Below are 19,079 nucleotides of genomic sequence, written 5' to 3'. Positions count from 1 at the left end.
GAGGTGGAATGTCAATGGTGTATTTTATCCAGATAAAATACATGATACACAGTTAAAGTAGAATTTTAGATAAACAAAGAATATTTTTTAGCATAAATATGCCTCAAATATTGCACCGGGACCTACTTGTACAAAAATAATAATTTGTTGCTTACCTAAAATTCAAATTTAACTGGCTTCCCTGTATTTTTGTTTCCTAAGTCTCTTTTTAAGTGTTTATTTAGGAGACAGATAGAGAGAGCACGCGCAGGGGAGGGGCAAAGAGAGAATCTCAAGCAGGCTCCACGTTGACCATTGGGCTCGAACTCACAAACCGTGAGATCATGACCTGGGCTGAAATCAAGAGTTGGACACTTAACCAGCCGAGCCACCCAGGCACCCCTGTTTGCTAAATCTGCCAATCTTACCTAAGAGAAGCTGTGGGGTACCCCAAGAATGCTGTCCAGTCTCCAGACATGTGCACAACAGGGCATGAAAGAATGAATGGTCTGTGGGACACCCATCTGTCTCAGTTGGTAGAACACATGACTCTTAATCTCAGGGTTGTGAGTTTGAGCCCCATGTTGGGCTTGGAGCCTACTTAAAATTAAAAAGAAAAAAAAATGAATGTTCTTCTTGAATGGGTACTATGAGAGAACGTGTGCCTGGGGCGGGCCAGGTCTCACTCAGACCAGAAGGACAGGATGGTTGCTTCTGGAACTAGATTAAAGTAGTAGTAACCTAAATGGTTGGTAGCACAGGTATCAGGGTTGGACAGACATGTATTTGACCTGGATCATTTAATCCTTAGATGATTTCAGGCAAGTTGCTTTATATTTCTTATTTTTTTTTAATTTATTTATTCTTTTTAAAATTTTTTTTCAATGTTTATTATATTTGAGAGAGAGAAAGAGACAGAGAGCAAGCAGGAATGGGCAGAGAGAGTGGGGCGCCTGGGTGGCTTAGTCGGTTAAGCTCCGACTTTCGCTTAGGTCATGATCTCGTGGTTCGTGGGTTCGAGCCCCGCGTCGGGCTCTGTGCTGGCTGCCAGCTCAGAGCCTGGAGCCTGTTTCAGTCTGTGACTCCCTCTCTCTCTGACCCTCCCCTGCTCACGCTGTCTCTCTCTCTCCTAGAAATAAATAAAACATTAAAAAAAAAAAATCTTTAAAAAAAAAAAAAAGGAATGGGCAGAGAGAGAGGGAGATACAGAATGGGAAGCAGGATCCAGGCTCCGAGCTGTCACCACAGAACCCGCCACAGGGTTCGAACTCACAGACTGCGAGATCATGACCTGAGCTGAAGCTGGCTGCTTAATGGACTGAGCCACCCAGTCGCCCCATTATTTATTCTTTTTAAATTTTTTATTATAGTTTTCATTTTTTTATTTTTGAAACAGAGAGAAACAGAGCATGAACGGGGGAGGGGCAGAGAGAGAGGGAGACACAGAAATCTGAAACAGGCTCCAGGCTCTGAGCTGTCTGCACAGAACCAGATGTGGGGCTCGAACCCACGAACCGTGAGATCATGACCTGAGCGGAAGTCCGACGCTTAACCGACTGAGCCACCCAGGCGCCTCTATTTATTCTTTTTAAGTAGGCTCCATGCCCAACATGAAGTTCTAACTCACAACCCTGAGATCAAGAATCGCATGCTCTACCAACTGAGCTACCCAGGCGCCCCACCCACTTTATATTTCTGAGACTTGATTCCTCACATTGACAATTACTATTACAATTGTACTTGTGTCTAAAGTTATTGTGAAGACAAAAGGAGATAAAAATGTATATATAAAAACTTACCCCAGGGGCTGACTCATCCTAAGCCACATAATAAATGCATTTATTTATTTATTTATTTTTAAAAATTTTAATATTTATTTGTTTTGAGAAACAGAGAGAGAGAGACAGAGCACGAGCAGGGAAGGAGCAGAGAGAGAGAAGGAGACACAGAATGGGAAGCACAGATCTGAGCTACCAACGTGGGGCTCAAACCTGCAAACTGAGATCATGACCTGAGCTGAAGTCTGATGTTTAATCGACTGAGCCACCCAGGTGCCCCAAATGCATTTATTAATTAGAAAATATTTATCGAAGGTCTATATGTGTCAAATATGTTCTGGGTGTAGGACAATAAAACAGTAATTATAATCTTGTGTGATAAGTGCTATTACAGAGGAAGTAGAGTCCCCAAGGAGAGCCAGCAGGTGGGGCATAGAACCGGCATGGCTTCCCAAAGGCAATTATACCTAAACTGAGACCTGGGTCAGAATTAGCCAGATGAATGGAGGGGGAGAATGAGAGAAGCATACAAAAAAAAACCCTGAGGTAAGATGGGTTGAATAAGTTGGCTGCAGCATAGAGGATGCAGAGATGTGAGCAGGGGCCAGACCCTAAGGGATCTTACAGGACAGCCAAAGAGTTTGTAAGTTACCCCACACCAGTGGAAAGTCAATAAAGCAGGGTTCAAATGCTCAGATGCCTTCAGGGGACAGCAGGTGCCCTAAATGAACAATACAAGAGGGTGTGGCAGATTCGCAAAGACTTCATGAGTACTCATTCACCTGAAAGGATTCAATCTAAATTTTAAAACCGTAAATTTGACAAAAGGTTTTACGCAGGGGGAGAGCCCCGATCATATTTGCATTTTAGAAAAAGAAACTGGAATGCATGGAATAGAGCTAGACTAGGGGCAGGAAGACCAGAAGGGGATCCAAATGAGAAGCGAAGATCTGAGCTGGGGTCAGATGTGGAGGGAAAGAAGTGGCAGATTCTTTTTTTTTTTTTTAATGTTTTATTTATTTCTAGGAGAGAGAGAGAGAGACAGCATGAGCAGGGGAGGCTCAGAGAGAGAGGGAGTCACAGACTGAAACAGGCTCCAGGCTCTGAGCTGGCAGTCAGCACAGAGCCCGACGCGGGGCTCAAACCCACGAACTGCGAGATCATGACCTAAGCGAAAGTGGGACGCTTAACCGACTAAGCCACCCAGGCGCCCCAAGAAGTGGCAGATTCTTGAGAGGTTCAGGAGGAAGAATCAATAGGCCTGGGGCATTAATTTGATGTGAGGCTAGGGGCGAAGTCAAGATGTCCTTATTATGACTGTTATTGCAATGAGGATTCCATAGGACACTGTGAAAGAGATGGCATGGAGGTCAATGAATGGTAAGAGGAGCCAAAGGGAACGAAACACAAAGAAGCGAAAGGGTGAGGGATTAAGAGAATATGTGACTCAAAAGAATTGCATTTGGGTCTTTGGCCCTGGATGCAGAGAGTCACGGAGGCCATTAGAAGCCTGAAAGTTCACGTGAGAGTTCCTATAAATTGCCAGATTAAATGGGCATTTAATTCCCCACCCATTCAAAACTCTACTGAAATGACAGAAAAAGGACCAAGAAAACAGGAGAGGGGATGAATGGTAACTGCGTTAGCAGAACCAGGAACCTGCATCCCAAACTGTCCAAGAGAAAACCAAGAAGCAATTTGATTTTCACCACAGAACTCCCAAAGGCTCAGGAACTGAGGACGCAGGAACCTCGGGAAGTCATGGGGAGAAGGGACTACAAACAAGAGATTGGTTTGAAGTCTGCTTAATATGCATTTGGGTACCCAGATCTTCTCATCCCTCATCCCTCATCCCAGCAGAAAGCTGGAAGTCTACTTTCTAGAGCAAGTAAAACAGAGGAGACCTAAAGTTATTGCTTTCGGACATTTCCTCCAAGGAACGGCCTAGCCAGTCAGTAAAGTGACCAAACAATAAACCAACGCCTCCTCTCCCCCCACCCCCTTATAGACAGCCAAGAATCACTAGGTATATGAGGAAATCCTCTTATATGAAGGAGAGACCGAAACAAACAAACAAAAAAAGCTACTTAAAGAAAACAGACTGGGTAGACACCTAGTTCCTGTCTTCCTTCCTCCCTTCCCTTTCTCTCGTCTAAGTTAGTCCCAGAGCCACGAGCAAGGGAGACATCCATCTATGTGAGGGTTGCTGGGGTGTATCAGAGCTGGGTGAGCAGAACTTCTGTGGGGTGAAGGTAGGGGTGGTGACTCTGGCAGCTAGGTGTGAGTGTTGGAACCTAAGCCAGGTGTCAAGGAACCCACGCAAGTATTGAACCCAAGTTAACTAATAAAGAGGTATATGCAGGGGGGTGGCGATGGGAGCCTGGCAGGGTATTAGAGACCAGATGAGTCAAAGAGGCCATCGAACATGGAAGGGTGAGTGGCAGTAGCCCCAAGCCTGATGTCAGAGCTTGAGCAGAGCAGGGAGGGTATTCTCCAGAGCAGGCAGAGGTGGCCATACAGCTTGGGAGATCAGTCTGAGTAGCTGTCGGTGTGCTATGGTATGTCAACATGGTGTGTTGGAGCCTGAGTGGAGGCAAGATGGCATTTGTGGGGGGTGTGTGTGTGCGTGTGTGTGTGTGTGTAGGTTGTATATGACAGTGGCCCAACACAAGCTATGAGTGCCTAAACAGAATGAGGAAAGTGACTGGGGTTAGAGGGGAGACAAGTGTTCACAAATGGGGTTTTGGAGTGTGGCAGGCATCACTCTGGAGCCAGATTGAAGCAGCAAAAGCAGGGGATTGGTGATGTACTGGGAGTTGATCAAATAAATGAATCTATTAAGGATAACGGGAGTCAGATTTTTTACTGAACCAGAAGAAATTTACCAACATGGAAAGGTAAAAAACTGTGGTATGGGGTAGGTAGAGAAATAAATATAGATGTAAATGTGTGTACACTTGTATGTACTATGTCCACATGTACACATATTCCCTAGACTTCTCTGTCAAGAGAACTTGAAGATGGCAATACTCCCAGAGCGATCAACACCTTTAGTGTCCAAATCTTGGTCTCTAAATACCATTCTCCATAAAAGAAACCAGGGATCCTTGGAGAAATGATTGATTCCAGCGCTGAGATGGAGAAAGTACAAGATAAACCTGGACCATCTTTCTGTGCCAAAAGTAAAGATGTGCTTAAAGAATGGTGGAGACATGGGGCTTAAGGAATCTACTCCTGAAATCATTGTTGCACCATGTGCTAACTAACTTGGATGTAAATTATAAAAAATAAATAAATTATAGGAAGAAAAAAAGAAATAAAAAATAAAGCCTTGGGAAGATTAAAAAAAAAAAAAAAGAATGGTGGAGACACGTCAAAAGGATGTAGTGTAGAAGGGGCTAACCACTAACCAAACCTGAGCATCAAAATAAATAATGATAGTCAATGGTTATAATCCATTGAATAAAATAGGAATCTATATGTCCCTACTGATATAAATTAATGAATAAACAAATAAATAGTGAGAAGAGAAAATCGTTTCCTTACAATAGAATGACAACTAATACAGTTAGAAAATGTGATACAATTGGAAAATCACCATTTGGCAACTATCATGGTAAAAAGTCATTCAGTCCAAAAAATTCTAAAATTAATGAGTAAAACTTTGATAAGGAACAGGATATCTCCATCGTCTCGAAGTACCTGCCCACAAAATTCCTACTAATCACAAAAGGCAAAAAAGTGACTTCACAATGGAAAAATCTAGCAAGCACCACTTTAGTCACATGATCAAAGTGAACATTCTCAATGATGGGGCAAACTGAAATCAGTTACCACCTGACAGGAGGCCATAAAAAACACAACAGCATCACTTCTCTGCTATGCCTACCGAAAACATTGCATAACCTGAATTCAGTCATGAGGAAACTCAAACTGAGGGACATTCTACAAAATAATTGGCCTGGAAAAAAACAAGTGTCAAGGTCATGAAAATTTAAAATCCACAGGAATAATTGTTCCAGATTGAAAGAGGCTGAAGAGACATGACAACAAATATGAAGTATAGTCCTGGATTGGATCTCATTATTATGAAGGACAGTATTGGGACAATTGGAGAAATGTGACTGGGGTCTGTGGATTAGATGGCAGGCATGTGTCAGTATTAACTTGGCAATTTCAGTGAACTTATTAGGTAGATGAATGTCCCTGTTTCAGAAAACACACACTAGTCCTGGAGGTGATGGGTCTCGTGTGGCAATTTACTCTCAAATGATTCAGAGAAAAAAAATTCTTTATTCATGGAATCTTCTGGAAATTTAAACTTCTTTTATGATAAAAAGAAAACTTAAGTTAAAAATCTATCATTAATGGGGCACCTGGGTGGCTCAGTCAGTTGAGCATCTGACTATTTTGTCTCGGGTCATGATCCCAGAGTTGTGGATTCGAGCCCTGTGTCTCCTTAAGAATTTCTCCCTCTTTCTACCTCTGCCTATCTTGCCTGCCCTGGTCACTCTTTCCCTCTCTCTCTCTCTTAAAAAAAAAAAAATCCACCACAAATAACCTCAGAGATAAGAGAAGCTATCAAATTAATGAAACAAGAACAATGCACTATAAGAAGAAACATTCCCGAACAAGAAAGAACTCTTACAAATTAGAAACAGGATAGGGGCGCCTGGGTGGCTCAGTCAGTTAAGTTCCAACTCCTGATTTCGCCTCAAGTCATGATCTCACCATTTGTGCATTCAAGCTCCAAATCGAGCTCTGTGCTGACATCACGAAGCCTATTTGGGATCCTGTCTCCCTCTCTCTCTGCCCCTCTCCCGTTTACTCTCTGTCTCAAAATAAAAATTAAAAAGAAAAACATGATAAAGATTTCAAAGAGTGCAACAGGTAGGCAGAAGTATGATTAGGTGGGGGTGGGGGGGAGGGTAGAATGTAGGAGTGGGGAACAAGGCCACCAGTAACCTGCCCCTCCCTCAACATGTGATCCGCTGGGACAGAAAGCAGGGACCCAAGGCCACCACTGCACTGGACAGGAATCTTCAAAATGCTGCCCAGGTGAGATCTCTTACTCTTCCGGGGAAGTCAATGCCACCAAGTTTCCCAGGGAGCACACTGAGAACACTGGGCAGGTTGTCCTCTAAGACATGATTCAATTCACGTGACTCTGAGGACCCAGCATGGATCTGATCTGATGAGTCCCAGATCCTGGTCTGTACCAAGTTGGTGGAAACATTCCAAGCCCAGGTACACTCCCTGTATCTTGTCCTTGGGAAACTCAGGCTCCAGAAGGACCCAGGCTCTGTGGTGAAGGTTGACTTGTGTGGAAGGAATGAACCCACACTTGTTAGAAGAAGCCATCCAGGAACAGAGGAGGTAACAGCCAAGAAAGGGACAGCAACCAGTAGGAAATGGCAGTTCCCGGCAACCATCCCCCACCCTCAACCTACTCCAGAGGCCAAGCTCACTGGAGATGCTGGAGCTGCTGAGGAGAAGATGCAGGTCCCTCCCCAGAGTGACACCCTTTGTCTGGAGATGCAGAGAATTGGGGGGGGGGGGGTGCTAATTCGGATTGTTCCAGACATCCCCAGCTAAGAGCCTGCGGGAGGCCCACTTGTTGGGGCACTGGGGGCTAAGCCTCAAGTGGGGAATATAGAGGTTTCTGGAAGATCTCATGAATCAAGACCCCAGCAGGGGAGACCTTGAAAAACAATACTCAAGAGAAAAGTTTGCAAGATAAAGTTGAGGAAGTCTTACAGTGAAAAAGGCAAAGATACAAAATAGAGGGGAAAGCAAAACAAAATAAGTCCTAAGGTAATTAGATTGGACCAGAAGATCCAGCATGTAAATAAAAGGTACTCAAGAAAAGAAGAACAGAAAAATCGGAGGGGAGGAAATCACCAAATGAATAATTAAAGCCCATTCCCTACAATTAAAGGATGTGAGTTTTCAGATTGAAACATCCCATCTAGTGCCAAAACAGCGAATGAAAACAGACCCACAAGAAGGCACATCATCAAGGAAGAAAACTGGTAGAGAGAAGAAGAGGTCCTGGAAAGGGAAAATCAAAACTAATCTAAAGTAGGCCACAAAGAGTGGCTTAAGAATCAAAGTGACTTTAGATCCATTAGCAGCCACACTGGAAGCTATAAAACAATGAAGGGACACCTTTAACCTTTAAGATTCTGAGGGAAAGGGGCACCTGGGTGGCTCAGTGAGTTAGGCATCTGACTCTTGATCTCGGGCTCAGGGCATGATCTTATGGTTTGTGGGTTCAAGCAGCACAGAGTCTGCTTAGGATTCTCTCCCTCCCTCTCTCTGCTCCTCTCCCACTTGGGCATGAGCACTCTCTCTTAAAATAAATAAATAAACAAACAAAAAAGATTCTGATGGAAAATTATTTACAACCTAGAATCCTAAATATAGCCAAACTGTCAATGAATTATGAAAGCAAAGATATTTTCAGGGCACTGGGCGGCCTTAGTTGGTGGAGCATGTGACTGTTGATCTGGGGGTCCCAAGTTCAAGCCCCATGTTGGATGTAGAGATTGCTTAAAAATAAAGTCTTTAAGAAAGAAAGAAAGAAAGAAAGAAAGAAAGAAAGAAAGAAAGAAAGAAAGAAAGAAAGAAAGAACAAAAGAAAAAACAAAAGAACAAATGAACGAATGAATGAACAAAAGAAAGAAAGAAAGAAAAAAAGAAAGAGAGAAAGAAAAGACATTTTCAACCATGCAAGTTCTCTAAAAACTTATTTCCCAACTACGTTTTATTCAGGAAGCTGCTGCAGGCCATCCTTCACTAGATATGAAAAAGCAGACCAAAGAGAAGAACATGGGATGAGAAGATGCAACACAGAGAAATGTAGAAGGAGGGAATTTCCACATGACAGTGGACAGAGGTCCCACGAAGACAGCTGTGCATCAGGGCCATTGCAGCCAGTCCAGACCAGAGTGGGTCAGATGGCTCCTAGAGAGATGTCTCCAGAACAAAAGCAAGAGGACACCCAAAGTATCTAGTGTATTGGATGAGTATTTCGTAGTTGGAGGAGAGTTTGGGGCTGAATTAATGAGTACAGAGAAAACTAAACATTCAAAAAAACAAAGTAAGTATAAACTCTGGGGAAACTGTAAGTTCTCCAAGAAAGGAAAAGCAATCACAATACCTTCTAGTACACCATGACTTGGTTGAGAATAGCATTTACATGGTCTTAATGACTTAATAACCTTAATAAGACTAAATAACCAAAATGCAGATATAATTGTATTGGGGAATAGGAGATGGGACATACAGATGTGCCGTGGTGATGTGTGTGAAAGAGAGATACATTCTCATCTTCCATAATGGAGAAACCAATAGGTAATATCTAAAACAAAAAAAGTTGTAAGTAGCAATAGAACTGTGTTTTCAAGATCTGCTGGAAAATATAAAGGAATCAATTAAAAGAGTAGAAAATGAGGCAGTAAAACACCGCAGAGGAAGCAAGAGACTACTATTTTTGTTCTTTTGTAAAAGAGACTACTACTTTTGGTTTTTTGTAATGTCTTGTAAATTTTTTAAACATAGAAAAAAGGGAAGAAAGAAAGAATTAAGGAAGGAAGGAAGGAAAGAAGAAGAAAGAAAGACAAACCTTCACCCATGGAGCAAAAATGTTCAAACTGAAACTGTTGAAAACTGGTTTTGAAGGCCTTTGTTTTAGAAAATCTGTCCCCAAGGCACTGTTGGAGCCTCTACTGGCTGGAACCTTTCATTGAATGTTGAAAGTTTCTGGCGTGCTGTGGGGGTGCAGAGGGTGGAGTCTGACCTCAGCAAATCTGTTCCCCAAATGCTCATGAAGCATTGAATATTTATTTAGACATGATGTCATACCAGGTGCACCCTTTCTCAGAGCACATTTTCTCTTGCTTTTTATGCCATTTTAACACATTTGGTTATTTGAAAAGCAATGAATTATGGGGTACCTAGGTGGTTCAGTGAGTTGGGCATCTAACTTTGGCTCAGGTCATGGTCTCACGGTTTGTGGGTTCGAGTCCTGTGGTGTGCTCTGTGCTGACAACTCAGAGCCTGGAGTCTGCTTGGGATTCTGTGTCTCCCTCCCTCTCTGCTCCTCCCCTGCTCCCTGTCTCCCTCTGTCTCAAAGAAAGAAAGAAAGAAAGAAAGAGAGAGAGAGAGAGAGAGAGAGAGAGAGAGAGAGAGAGAGAAAGAAAGAAAGAAAGAAAGAAAGAAAGAAAGAAAGAAGGAAAGAAAGAAAGAAGGAAAGAAAAGCAATGAATCATAGCCCCAAAAGCTCTAGATTAAAAAATGTAAGGGACACCTGGGTGGCTCAGTCGGTTAAGCATCCGACTTCAGCTCAGGTTATGATCTCATGGTTCATGGGTTCGAGCCTCGCATTGGGCTCTGTGCTGACAGCTCAGAGCCTGGAGCCTTCTTCAGGTTCTGTGTGTGTGTGTCTCTCTCTGACCCTCCCTTGCTCACACTGTCTCTCTCTCTCTCTCAGAGATAAATTTTTTAAAAAATTAAAAAAAAGAAATGTGAGATCTGAGTTTAAGTTCTTTTTTTTTATGTTTTTTATTTATTTCTGAGAGACAGAGAGAGGCAGCATGAGCAGGGGAGGGTCAGAGAGAGGAGATACAGAATCTGAAGCAGGCTCCAGGCTCTGAGCTAGCTGTCAGCACAGAGCCCAACACAGGCTCGAACCCACGAACCATGAGATCATGACCTGAGCCGAAGTCAGATGCTTAACTGACTGAACCACCCAGGTGCCCCTTGAAGTTCTTTTTCTATATACAATGAAGTATATTCATTTATGGAGTAAGTCATTAGCTTCTCAACCTGTAAAGCCAGTAATAACGTTCCTATTATCTTGAAGTATTGATGTGAAGTTTATATTTGGCAGAGCTCTTTCGTTTATAAATGACAGAAATTCAACTGAAACTATTTTTTAAGATTTTATTTTGTGTGTGTGTTTATTTTGAGAGAAAGACAGAGAGTGTGCGTGTACACGTGCACACGAGAGAGGAAGGGGCAGAGAGAGGGAGAGAGAGAGAATCCCAAGCAGGCTCCTCGATGTCAGTGCAGAGCCCAATGTGGGGCTCGAACCCATGAACTGTGAGATCATGCCCTGAGCCAAAACCAACAGTCAGCGCTCAACTGACTGAGCCACCCAAGTGCCCCTGGATGAGCACTTTATAATGGGTAAAATGTGGTGGACATGTGAGTAATATTTATCATTTGCCCACAGCCAATTAGAAACTGTTAGAAGGGGGGTACCTGAGAGGGTCAGTTGGTTAAGCATTTGACTTTTGCTCAGGTCATGATCTTGCAGTTTGAGTTTGAGCCCCAAGTCAGGCTCTGGGCTGACACCAAGAAGCCTGCAGACTGCTTCTGATTCTGTGTCTCCCTCTCTGCCCCTTACCCTGCTCATGTTCCATCTCTCTCTGTCTCTCTCCCTCTCTCTCAAAAATAAAATAAAAATTAAAAAAAAGAAACTGTTAGAAGGAAAGAGGGTTTGTGCTAAGTAAAGTCTATCCTAAGAGCAAAGAGAAGTGGGAGCTGGTAACAGGGAAAGTAACAGGAAGAACTGTAAAATCCTACATAAAAAACTTTAGAAGTGCAGCATTCTGAGACATTTAGCGTATAGTTTTACAAATTTTATTAGCATTGTTAGCAGTTAAGAAAAATTTTTTGTACTTACAAAAGTTAGTGCTTGCCTCAGTGTTTAGCTTGTCTCTCCAATGTGACTTTCCCCAAAGTGCCCAGAGAGCTGGTGATTTAACAGGGACTCTGACCTAGTGGAAAGTGAATCCAGTAGGAAGATGGTGTATAATAAATAAGATTTATTATAAGACAGTGTACAATGAAAACTAAACTAGTCATTTTTATGAAAGCTCTACATAATAAAGTTCTCAGTTCCACTCTCAGAAACGAAATATTACATTGGGTGGGTCTACTAGGGAGAGCAATACTCATGTTTTCACGTTAAGCTCATTTGGCCAGAACTTGCTACTCTAAAAATATACTCACTCCACCTATATATAGGATGTAAACACATCTCACTGCAGATCTGTGCTTAATCTTTTGAGTTCTCTTCTGCCATTTCATCATGCGTAGGGCACCTGGTGGTGGAATTTGCTCCTGGCGGCACAAGGCAGAAGCAGGTGCTTAACACATGGATTTTCATGCTGATAGTGCTTATCACAGTTGATGAAACATTTTACCTATTTTTCCCACTTCACAAATGGTTCTGACATTAGATCCACCTGTCACTTCAGGACATTCCAGGAGCTTCTGCGCAGAGAGTGAAATCTCTTCCCCAGGTGATCTGTATTGCTATTGCATACTATTAGGAATGCCACACTTCATGCGGTGTGTGTGATCACCCATTGTCCCATGTTATGACAAGCTTAGGAAGAAGAAGAGAGAGAAGCAGAAAGAAAGAAAAGGAATGTTTAATACCCAGCTCATTTCTGAGCTTTCCAGACTGTGAAACCGGGAATATTTCGTTCCCCTCAATTTATTTCCTTTCTGTTTGGGCTTCAGAGTAATCTAATTCTTTTTTTTTTTTAGGTTTTAAAAATGTATTTATTTTAAGAGAGAGAGAGAGGAGAGCAGGAGCAGCAGAGGGCAAAGAGAGAGGGAGAGAGAGAGAATCCCAGGCAGGCTCCTCGCTGTCAGTGCAGACCCCGATGCAGGGCTCAAACCCATGAACTGTGAGATGGTGACCTAAGCCAAAACCAAGAGTCAGACGCTTAACCTACTGAGCCACTCAGGCGCCCCAAGAGTAACCCAATTCTTAATTTTGCCCAGGTCACTCATTGTTCTGGATCATTATTTTGTACCAACTTGTAAACATCTTACTACTTTATTGACGCTCTGTGTTTATATTTCTACTCATAAAAATTTATTACTATTTCCTTATACAGCTATTTAATAGGAAGCAAATTATCAATACCTAATGTCAAGGTATTCCTAATTCCAATCAATATATACTGAACCAATATATATCAATATCTATCATCTATCAATATGGTGACCAATCAATACACTTTATTTAAAGCCTTTGCAGGAGTCAATCGCGGTGGTGAGAGGTGAGTTTGCACACAGAACTTATAAATTGGGAGGCAGTTCTACCACACCAGAGGAGGGAGATTGGGAGAGAAAGTTGGGGGCGGGGGAAGTGGGCAGGTTAGTGGCAAAACGTAATGGCTAACCGCAGTGTAATGGGGAATGGTAATGAGGGAAACCAGAAGGGTGAGCCCAGGGTGGGATTCAGTAGTCCACCCAGAGGAAACTAGTTGTGTTTGTTTATGTCTTCATGGCAACCCAAGTACCTTAGAAACAGGAAATATGTCAGGTGGAAAAATAAAGAGAAGTGCAAATCTCCGAATTATGACATCCTTTACTGGACCTTGGGTGAGCTGGTTAGAAAGTCTCTTTGAATTCACTTTATAGAAATAGCTTTTTTTGTGTGTGAATTCTCTTTTCTTTTGTCTCTTTTGCTTTTTTTTAGAGAAAGAGAGGTGGGGGGAGGGGCAGAGAGAGAAGCTTAAGCAGGCTCCATGCCCAGCGTGGAGGCGACACAGGGCTCCAACTCACAACCATTAGTTCATGACCTGAGTTGAAATCGAGAGTCGACTTCAAGGCGCCCCAGAAATCACTCGTAATGTTTCAAATCTTTTTTTTTCCCCCTCCTGCAAGATGTCTTTTTTTTTTTTTTAATCTGGGCACGTGAAGAGCTCTTTCTGAAGGAAGGAGCCTGCATTGTGACTTCATTTCTACCCAGTCATGGACTCTGGAAAATAGATATAACTCAAAGTGGAGATGCCTGCAACGCCCTTTGTCATTTTTTTAGTTTCATTTTTGTAACAAGTCAGTATTCATCTCCTCTAAAAAGTTTATCCAAACAAGAGAGAAGTTGGTTATAGCCATGTTACTGCTGTTCTGTTAACACAAATACATGTCTATCGACTCAGACCTCAATGGTTAATCTCCTTTTTAAAAAATTTTTTAAGGTTTATTTACTTTTGAGAGGGAGAGAGACAGAGCACAAGCAGGGGAGGGGCAGAGACAGAGGGAGACACAGAATCCGAAGCAGGCTCTAGGCTCTGAGCTGTCAGCACAGAGCCCGAAGCGGGGCTCAAATCCACGAACCGTGAGATCATGACCTGAGCCGAAGTCGGACGCTTAACTGACTGAACCACACAGGTGCCCCAATCTTCTACTAGTAGACTGGATTTCAGTTGGCATGTACCCATTCTGTGACGCTCTACCTGTCACTGGCCACCAGAGTTATCTGACACAAAATGTTCATGACACTCTATTTATCTATACGACAAGGGACCAAACTCTCCAAATGCATCCAGAACTTTCGTCTACCTATATTTTTATTCTCATCTCCCATTATATTCGTTATCCTTTTCCATCTACTCATCCTAAAAGCCTCAGCTCAAAACCACCACTTTCATGAGACCTCATGTTTAGGTGTTTTCATGTCTGTTTCCTCCATTAGAATGCAAGTCCCACGAAGGATGCTTCCTGTGTGACCCAATTTTTTTCTTTTTTTCTTTTTTCTTTTTATTTATTTCTAGGACCGAGAGAGAGAGAGAGAGAGAGAGAGAGAGAGAGAGAGAGAGAGAGCATGAGCAGGGGAGGGTCATAGAGAGAGGGAGTCACAGACTCTGAAACAGGCTCCAGGCTCTGAGCTGGCAGTCAGCACAGAGTCCGACGCGGGGCTCGAACCCACCAACCGCGAGATCATGACCTAAGCGAAAGTCAGATGCTTAACCGACTAAGCCACCCAGGTGCCCCAATTTTTTCTTATTGAAAGATATGAATTTAGGGCCACTGCGTATGTGACCCAACTTTTAAATCTATCACTCTTCCATTTTCCCCTGTACCTATCATTCATTCATGCATTCAACACAGATTTCTTGATTGTTCACTGTATGCTAGACAGAGAGTGTTAAGTGAAGAATTTTCCTGTTATAATAATTATAAGGACAACAATTTTAAAAAGAATAATGGCTAATGTTTATTGAGCACTTACTATGTATCAAGTGCTATGAGAAGCGTTCTACATTTTTTAAAACTTTGTATTTTGAAATAGTTACAGACTCACAGCTGAAACAGTACAGAGTCCTGTTTGCCCTTCACCCAACCTCCCCTAATGGTAACATCTTTTCTAATTGTAGTGCAATATGAATGCTAGGAAATTGACATTGGAACAATACTTTTTCTTTTTTTTTAATGTTTAATTATTTTTTTAGAGAGAGAGAGGGAGACAGAGTGCCAGCAGGGGAGGAGCAGAGAGAGAGGGAGAGACAAAATCCCAAGCAGGCTCTAGGCTCTGAGCTGTCAGCACAGAGCCTGAAGCAGGGCTCGAACTTCTGAGTTGTGAGATCATGACCTGAGCCAAGATCAGATGCTCAACCGACTCAGCCACCCAGGTGACCTGGGGTTCTGCCACTTTTTTACATGCACTCACTTGTGTGTGTGTGAGTTCCCATGTAATTTTAAATTGTGTACAGATTCGCGGAACCACTACCACAATCAGGATCAAGCACTGTTCTATCATGACAGAATTTCCTTGTGCTATCCCTTTACATTTGTCACACACACATACACGAGTCTTTGTCCTGTAACACCACTTCTCCAACTCTATAGTTTTGTCATTTTGAGAATGTCATGCAAATGACATCAATCAGTGGTTGACTTTTCTCACATATTATAAATTCACGATCCATTTTGAGTTAACTTTTTATATAGTGTGAGGTCAAGTCTTTTTTCTTCTGGTGCTTATGGATGTCCAATTTCTCTGGTGCCATTTGTTGAAAAGCCCATCATTACTCTTTCTTGTGTTTTTTTTTTTAATGTTTTATTTATTTCTAGGAGAGAGAGAGATACAGCGTGAGCAGGGGAAGGTCAGAGAGAGAGGGAGTCACAGACTGAAACAGGCTCCAGGCTCTGAGCTGGCAGTCAGCACAGAGCCCGACGCGGGGCTCGAACCCACGAACTGCGAGATCATGACCCAAGCGAAAGTCGGACGCTTAACCGACTAAGCCACCCAGGCGCCCCTACTCTTTCTTGTTTTAAGTTTATTTATATTTATTTTGAGAGAAAGTGAGAGCAGGTAAGGGGCAAAGAGAGAGGAAGAGAAATAGAATCCCAAGCAGGCTCCACATTGTCAGCTCAGAGCCCAACAGGGAGCTCAAACTCATGAACCGTGAGATCACGAAGTTAGCCGAAATCACGAGTCAGAGGCTTAACCGACTGAACTGCCCAGGTGTCCCATCATTCCTCTTTTGAATTGCTTATTTTCTTTTTGTGAAAACTCGTATGGCCATATTTGTAAGATCCTGGGTTCTCTGGTCTGTTCCATTGATCTATGTGACTATCAGTCCACGCTGTGTTGATTACTGTAGTTTTGTAATGAGTCTGTAGCTATACTGTAAGCTTTAACATGAGATAGAATGATTCCTCCCACTTTCTTCTTTTTTCAAAATGCTTAAGCTATTTTTAACTCTTTTGCCTTTTCATATAATATTAGAATAAGCCTGTCTATACCTATAAGACATCTTTCCGTGATCTTAAATTTTAATAATTTAAAAGTCTTCTTCACCTAGGGGCACCTGGATGGCTCAGTTAGTTAAGCAATCTTGATCTTTGCTTGGGTCACCATCTCATAGTTCGTGAGGTCGAGCCCCTGCGTCTGACAGTGCAAAGCCTGCTTGGGATTCTCTCTCCCTCTCTCTCTGCCCCTACCCCACTGACTCTCTCTCTCTCTCTCTCTCTCTCAAGAATAAATTAACATTTAAAAACATGTCTTCTTCATTTAATGTATTTTGTTTTTCCCAGCATCTCTTTTTATTACTTATTCTATTGTATGCTCTCAGTCAGAAGACTTCAATTTTCCTGCGTAGATAAGACAAGCCCACTCTCAGTATACTGTTCACCAAACTGTTCCATATGTATCATCACCTGTGTTCTTTAGCCTTCACAGTAATCCCAAGAGGAAGATACTAGCATTATTTCCATTTTACAGATGAGGAAGCTGAGGCATGGATAGATTAAATAGTTTGCCCACCACCTCACAGCTAGCAAGTGGCAGAGCTGGGATTTGGACCTAAGCAATCTAATTCTAGAACACACTCTTATCCTCTGCGTTATGCTGCTTTTCTTTGAAAATAGTTATTTCATTCAAGAACTATTTATTGAGTGTCGGTTATGTGCCAGGGACTGTTCTAGGTGCTGGGACTACAGCAGCCATGAGTCAAATACAATTAAACAGTGGATAAAACCAAATCCTTATTCTCATGGAGCTTATTTTCTCAGGGGCAGGTGGGGGGATGGGGAGGAGAACTTATGGAATGCATGCAATCATTATTGTTTTACTAACATATTAATTCATTATTGGGTTTATACTGGGGGCAGCACCTCCCTTAGATACAGAGGCTGGGGTCTCACCCAAAAGATATGCCTATTCACCAGTCCTACCAATCTTCTGGGCTCTGGAATATCTCTCAGTTGGAACATAGGAGCCAGGGAGAAAGTAAGCTAAGCCACCAAGGAGTCAAAGATGTCTAGACATTAACTCTTGGGTGGTGGAAGATAAGATCACAACTGCTCCCAATATGTGCTCAAAGGCTTGAGAAAACAGGGCATACATACACATGCAAAGTGCGTGGGCATTTGTCCAGTCCAAGAGTGGGCTATAGATCATTCAAACCAAGTTTGTGAGTGAGTTAGCTATAGGACAATCAGGAGAGCAGACCGTTCCGTACTATTTTCTAAAAAACATTTTGTTGAAGCATAGTACATGCATAGAAAAGTGCACAAATCATAAGTGTGTACCTTGATGAATTACCACGCATGTAATCAGCATCCAAATCAAAGAAATAGAATATGACCAGTATCTCAGGAATCCCTGCACTCCTTCCGATCACTAGCCTCAAAGCCACTTGTTACCTTGATTTTATTTTATTTTTTTTTTAAATGTTTTATTTATTTCTAGGAGAGAGAGACAGCGTGAGCAGGGGAGGGTCAGAGAGAGAGGGAGTCACAGACTGAAACAAGCTCCAGGCTCTGAACTGGCAGTCAGCACAGAGCCCGACGCGGGGCTCGAACCCACGAACCGCGAGATCATGACCTAAGCGAAAGTCGGACGCTTAACCGACTAAGCCACCCAGGCGCCCCTCTTGATTTTAAACACCACTGATTATTGTCGCCTGATGTGGAACTTTCAGTGAATAGAACCGTACAGTAGATCCCCTTCTGTGTCTGGTTTTCCTTGCTAACATTGTGTTGCTGAATTGCACCCATTTGCTACATGTATTTGTAGTTTACCCATTTTTTGTGCTGTATACTAAGTATTCCTTCCTATGAAAATTCCCTAATCTGTCTATTCTATTACACATGGACTTTTAGGTTGTTTCTAATATTTGGCTATTACGGATACTTCTGCTATTAACAGCCTACCAAATGGTTTTAGTGAAAAGATGTACACAAAAAATGCACACTGGGTGTGTTCCTGGGAACAGCATTGCTGGGTCATCACATAAATATATATGATCATGATCAACTTTAGTAGGTACCATTAATTTCTCAAGCCATAACATTGCTTCATACTTCTTTCAACGATGTCTTTTTGTTCTCCCTTATTTTGAGTTACATCTTTTGTTGAGGACTCCATCCCATTTCATCTACAAACAAAAGTTTTTTTAATGTTTTATTTATTTCTGAGAGAGAGAGACAGTGTGAGCAGGGGAGGGTCAGAGAGAGAGGGAGACACAGAATCCGAAGCAGGCTCCAGGCTCTGACCTAGCTGCCAGCCCAGAGCCCAACGTGAGGCTCGAACCTACGAACCGCAAGGTCATGACCTGAGCTGAAGTCAAACGCTTAACCAACTGAGCCACCTAGGCGCCCCTACAAACAAAAGTTTTATAATCTATTTTTAGACTAGAGGATTAGCAAGGGAACAGCAAAGACAGGAAACCTGAAGGTAAGGGATCCCAGGACAGGTGCAGAAGTGTGTGGTCAGCCCGTTCCTCCTATCTAGATATTCTCTTCCAAGAGCCAAGCTTTGGAGGTCGTGGTTTTGCCTCATAAAACACAATGTTCCTTCCTTCACATAGTTGAACTGTTTTTTTCAACGAATGCTAATTAAATTGCCTCATTATTTCTTTAGGTTAAATCATTAAACTGTAGACTGAGGTGGAAAGAGAACAATGCATGTATTTCAACACTGTAACCTCAGATATAATAGAGGTTCCGTAAACTTAGGGTGAATAAACATAAACGAGCTTCCTAAAGCTTCACGACTACACATCA

Source organism: Hyaena hyaena, unplaced genomic scaffold (genome assembly GCF_003009895.1).
Source record: "Hyaena hyaena isolate Hyena2069 unplaced genomic scaffold, ASM300989v1 scaffold_37, whole genome shotgun sequence".
Lineage (NCBI taxonomy): Eukaryota > Metazoa > Chordata > Mammalia > Carnivora > Hyaenidae > Hyaena > Hyaena hyaena.
Note: the sequence above shows the minus strand (reverse complement) of the source record.